This window comes from Piliocolobus tephrosceles, chromosome 10 (assembly GCF_002776525.5).
Source record: "Piliocolobus tephrosceles isolate RC106 chromosome 10, ASM277652v3, whole genome shotgun sequence".
Taxonomy (NCBI): domain Eukaryota; kingdom Metazoa; phylum Chordata; class Mammalia; order Primates; family Cercopithecidae; genus Piliocolobus; species Piliocolobus tephrosceles.
In genome coordinates this window covers 1,584,850-1,590,747 of record NC_045443.1, presented here as the reverse complement: position 1 = coordinate 1,590,747, position 5,898 = coordinate 1,584,850, and the positions used below count along the sequence as shown (strand labels likewise).

At 39.1% G+C, this 5,898-nt stretch overlaps 1 protein-coding gene across 4 annotated transcripts in view; it reads right to left on the bottom strand.

The window, feature by feature from the left end:
* Positions 1-5,898, bottom strand: part of ERC1 (ELKS/RAB6-interacting/CAST family member 1) — a 545,652-nt gene that overhangs the window by 226,386 nt on the left and 313,368 nt on the right. The window lies entirely within an intron of this gene.

The following is a 5,898-nucleotide window of genomic DNA, read 5'->3' as shown; positions in this document are numbered from 1 at the left end:
AAAAAAAAAAAAAAAAAAAAAAAAAAAGACTCTCCAATAAATTTTTCATTTCTATTTCAATTATCAAATTTCCATTTTCATTTTACGATTATTACTTTTTTGAGATAGGGTCTCATTTTGGTGCCCGGGCTGGAGTACACTGGCACAATCATAGCTCACTGCAGCCTCGATCTCCCGGGCTCAAGCGATCTTCTCACCTCACCCTCCCAAGTAGTTGGGACTACAGGTGTGCACCACCACACCTGGCTGATATTTAAAAAAATGTTTGTGGAGACAAGTTCTTACTATGTCAAATTTCCATTTTAAAATAGTTTTCCTTTCTCTGTTGAGATTTCCTATCTATCCATCACCAACATGACATTTTTCTCTAATTCTTTGATGTATATTTATAAGGGTGAATATAGTTGTTTTTTTTTTTTCTGTTAAACCACATAGGACTCCTCAGAGGTGATTTCTACCGCACGCTCCTTTTCTGCTCTACAGATCACGTGTTCCTGATGCTTTGCATGTCTGGTAATTTTTAAAAGTTCAACACGGGATCTACTGCAAATATGGTTCTGTTAATTTCTTCTGAGGAGCAGTGATTTTTATTCTGGTACATATAAGTCAGTTAATAGTTTACTCCTTGCACTTGTATAGATTTGGATTTAACCTTTGATAGCCGGATCTGCTGAGAGCTCAGGATATTTCCCTGGCTTCTCTATCTCAGTGAGACTCACCGTCCAAATTTGGTCTACCCTATAAGACTTAATTGGGGGCCGGGCGCTATGGCTCAAGCCTGTAATCCCAGCACTTTGGGAGGCCGAGACGGGCGGATCACGAGGTCAGGAGATCGAAACCATCCTGGCTAACACAGTGAAACCCCGTCTCTACTAAAAATATAAAAAACTAGCCGGGCGAGGTGGCGGGCGCCTGTAGTCCCAGCTACTCGGGAGGCTGAGGCAGGAGAATGGCGTAAACCTGGGAGGCGGAGTTTGCAGTGAGCTGAGATCCGGCCACTGCACTCCAGCCTGGGCGACAGAGCGAAACTCTGTCTCAAAAAAAAAAAAAAAAAAAAAAAAAAGACTTAATTGGGGCCTCATTTTACTAGTCTTAGCCTGGGTCTAGAGTAGGCCTGATATTAGAGCATGGTCCTCGCTCCTAAAACCTATCTTTTTTGTTATCTCAGCTAGATAACTGAAGTTAACAAGGATTTCTCCATGCTGACTGGGTTGGAACTGCAGATTCCCCACTGCTCTAACATTACAATTCCACTCTCATTCTGTAGCATCTCATCTCTGGTAAGCCTTGGGCAGTCTCACTCAGTGAACATGTAGCCTAGTCCTCAGCCAGGAATCATGACATCTGGCCTCCAGCTTCTCCTCAGTATACTATTTGTATATGAGTTACTTCCCTGATTTACAGAGGACATTTACGACTACAGAATCAGGGGACCTCAGGAGGTCATCTGGCCAAAGAAGTACACAATTTTTAAATCGATGGGGGATCTCAGAGATTTAGGAAACCCTTTCAAATCTGAGTGAGAAAACTGTAAACTTGAAAAGTTAAGTGATTTCTCCAGGTACAAATACAAAAGTACAGATTGGATTCTCAGTTGTAAATATCATGCTTTGCAAGCATTCAGCTTTACCAACATAAACGTGTTTTTTTTTAAATCCATTTGATCCTCACAACAACTTCATGAGATGGGGCTAAGTATTATTATGCCTGTTTCGTGGGTAAGCAAACTGGCTCAAAATGTAAGCACATCCTTTGCTACACAGAGCATCTTCTAATGCTCTTTCATTCAGTAACTTCTGAAAGAAAAGCTGATGATTAAATGGTTACGTTACTATCTTTGAGATCCATAGCTTGAGGGGAGTTTTACCTATTTGCAGAGTGAGTAGCTACCTATAGGGTACCCTCTGGAGGACAGTGAAAAAGATGGTCCTGAAAGGAAAATTAAAAAACAAACAAAAAAACATCAAAAATCCAAACAAAACCAAAAACACCTGCCATACTGGTAAATTATATATCAGATTTTCTTCAAATGGTTATTGCAATTAGGTTAAGGCATCAGGTTACCTACCTGCAATAATTAACCTTTTAAATGATTCATTTATATTTAACAAAAGGGATCAGGGTTGATCCTATACCTCCAGCAGAGAAAAAAAGAAAAGATAAGGAAAAAGTAGGATAATAATCTCACTCCCTTACTCTTGTGAGGAGTAGATGACAGGCAGTCTTAATTTCATCCCTGCACAGGTAAGCACATTTTTACATGTGAACCACATATTGATAGAGACAGAGAAAGAATTTTGAAAGTTGAAAACAAGAGGGACTTTGGGGACTTTTACCTGAAAAGTTTAGTTCTTTATTTGCTAGACCTTATTCCAGCCACTTGAGGCTTTTTACATAAAAATATGATTAGAAAGCATGGATTTTTTTTTTTTTAAACGTGGTTTCTCCTATTTGGAAGTTATTTAAAAATAAGTTTAAAATTTAGAGAAGGAGAAAGTCAAAGAACATTTAGGGTTATTTGTAATTTATTCCAATTCAGGTCACAAGAAAGTAAATAAATGTCTATAGGGTGTGCTGTATAAGAGCACTGAATATCAGGGCAGAAAAAAAGGGGAGCAGAATGAGACAGTTAAGCAAAACTGAGGAGGAGTCTCAAGGGATAGCTGATTGTAGATATAAACTTTGCTTTATAATTTTAACTAGTCCCAGACCCACCAATGCTATTTGTTTATAGCTATACTGTACAACATATTTTGTCTTCTTTTTCAAGTGTAAAATAATTTTATATTAATTTATGTGGGTTTCCTACATAACATTCAACCTCAGTATTCCAGCCCATTGTGAAAAATGCTTCCAAGTCCACTGAAAGTCTTTTATCATATGTGTACAGACTTAAAAAAAAATGGCTTTTGTGGAAGTATAAATAAATATGACTTTGTGAAGAGTAAACATACTCTTACGTAACTCAGAATGCATTTTCATTTTTATTTTCCCCCCCTAAATTGTTACTAGGATATAATTTGGATAACTATTTACAATTTCGTGGTTAATTTGAAACACTATGTCATAAATCCCTAATGAGATTTTTCTTTTTTTTAATGTCAGCAACCCCACAATTTTTTTTTTTTGAGACAGAGTTTCACTCTTGTTGCCCAGGCTGGAGTAGAGTGGCATGATCTCGGCTCACTGCAACCTCCGCCTCCTGGGTTCAAGTGATTCTCCTGCCTCAGCCTCCTGAGTAGCTGGGATTACAGTGTGCGCCACCATACCTGGCTCATTTTTGTACTTTTAGTACACGTTGGCCAGGCTGGTCTCAAACTCCTGACCTTGTGATCCACCGGCCTTGGCCTCCTAAACTGCTGGGATTGCAGGCGTGAGTCATCGCGTCCAGCCAATTTTTTATATTTTTACTAGAGACGGGTTTTTGCCATGTCGGCCAGGCTGGTCTCGAACTCCTGACCTCAGGTGATCCACCCTCCTTGGCCTCCCAAAGTGCTGGGATTACTGGTGTGAGCCACTGCGCCCGGCTTGTTAACAGCTCTCTTAATTGCAATTGTTCTCTACTTTTCTCTCCTAACAGTCAATAATGTTTAAAATGTCAGAATTTAGTACTGGACTCCTCTTAGGTACATATGAAAATTTATTCTCTGTTTGTGGGAGACCTTTTTTCGGCCAGAAGGCATCTCATGAGTATATAACAGAGATAGTTGGATTCTTCTGCCAGCTTTACTTGTTTCCAGTCTAGTCAGTTCAGCAGATTCTAATATTTTTCATTTTTCACTTGTGTCGACGTCAACTTCTAAATCATATTTATTTATTTTTTAAGCTCCCAATGAGTATAGCGATTTGTTTAACTTCTACTCGTTGGTTTCATTCTTTGAATGACTTACAATGAACTGCCTGCACATAGGAGGCTACCTACTGAATAGCTCTAAACTCTCAATGCAACCAAAGAGCTCTGCCACCCCTCCCTGAACAAACCCGTTGTCAGGGCAGTCAAATTCACAGCTCAGTAAACATTCTATTGAAAATAAAAAATGGATCTTGTAAAATGTATTCTGAATGCTGATGCAGGGTGGGACTGCGGGAGGAGTCTGAATGCAGGGCAGTGTCGAACGAACTAGCTCATCTAGAATTCTTAATAGTAAACCTCATGACCTCAACTGATACTTTAAATTTATTACAGTTATTACAGTTGTCATTTTATTATTTTTCCCCTGCTTCCTTTTATCCTTTCTTTCTTAAGGGAAAAAGGCTAACATAAAAGTGGAATAAAAAAGTAATGGTTAACAAAACCACAGCATAAGGAAGAGAAGAACCATTGTGGGATCTGCCAATAAAAATGTTCCTTCTCTTCAGGGCTGGCTAACCAACGCAAATGTTTCTAATGCACCACTGGCAGGCTACCAAGTGAACCGTTTTACGTCTCCCCAAACTTACGGTCACCATTTATCTGTAACAGACGCTCAAAAATTACAATAATATATGCTAGGAATGGAAAACAGCTATTAATTCATTTCTCTTGGCTTGATGAGGTCAGGATTATTCCAGAAAACAAGGCTATTCTAGTACTTTGCTGAAGAATTTTCTAAACAAATGGGCCAACTACCTTTTCCTCAGGGAAGACTATTTCTTATTCTAGATCCAGAGTCACACATATGCATGTTTCAGCCTCCCTGCACATTTCATTCCCCTCATATTTCTGCCTCTCAAGTTCTCTAGGTAGACTAAGTGTTTTTACTTGTTCAATGATCAATAATTGCATAATTTAAACCTTTAAAATATGGTGGGTCCTGCAATGACTACAGAGGGAAGAATCTAGTGTCATTGCCAATAGTCACAGGGAAGACTTCCCTTTCTCCACTTAAATTCGCAAGCTTTTTTCTCATGATGCTACTTGGAACCCTAACCTCTCTTAATTCTCCCCGTATGCCAATCCACTTCTGGCTTCACTTATGCATTATTTCCAAGACATATCACCTGTAATGTTTTTCTAAAAGGATAGAATCTCTTAGCCTTGCACTGTAGCCCAAGAACGTGAAAGCACAGAGGACACCTCAACATTCTTGGGTTGCAGTCACAATACCGCAATCATCATGTCCCACGAGAATTCATGCCAAGGTATCATGGCAAGATTCTGTGCAGCTCTATTATTCAGGTATTCAAAGTTTACTGATATTTCAAAGTAGCAGAAAAGTAATCTGATGTCAGTTTAAAGCACTAGTTGGAGTGAAAAAATGTTATTTTAGGCCAAAGACAGAGTGTGCATTTATGCAGAGAAGAAGTGAGCAGGGATTACGTGAGAGAGAACTGACAGCGAAAGGCTGCTGAGGTGGGGACTTAAAATCAGTGACAGAAATAAGAATCTGGCCTTCTGAAGGAGAAGAAAACCCATCCTCTGAGACAGAAAAGAAGACAACAAAAATAAGGTAACTGCTGACATCACGAAGGTAACTGAGGGATCCCACGATAGACCTGGTTTCGGTAAAATAATAGTAGGGCCTTCAGGTAAGGGGAAGGCAAAAAGACACGTTTGTTTTAAATAGAAGGTTACTGAGAAGAAAAAGAAACATCTACCATGTATTAGCAGATGTATACATGCTTCACAACAGATTACAGTCTCAGCAACCTACAAAATGTGGGGGAAGCAGGAAAATGTTGTATAGCAAAGTTTTGCTAAAAGTGACAATTTTCTAAAAATTGGTTTCCAGTGTGGCAAAATGTTAACTATTGAATCTTGGAGACAGGTATATGGGGGTTCATTCTCTCTACTTGTGTGTACCTTTGGAAATGTTTATAATAAAAAATGTGTTTAAAAATTGCCTAGTCTTCCTACCACCTCAGAACCAATAGCCCTCTTCCCAGTAAGCTTACCATTTTGCCTGAACTTTCCAGAAG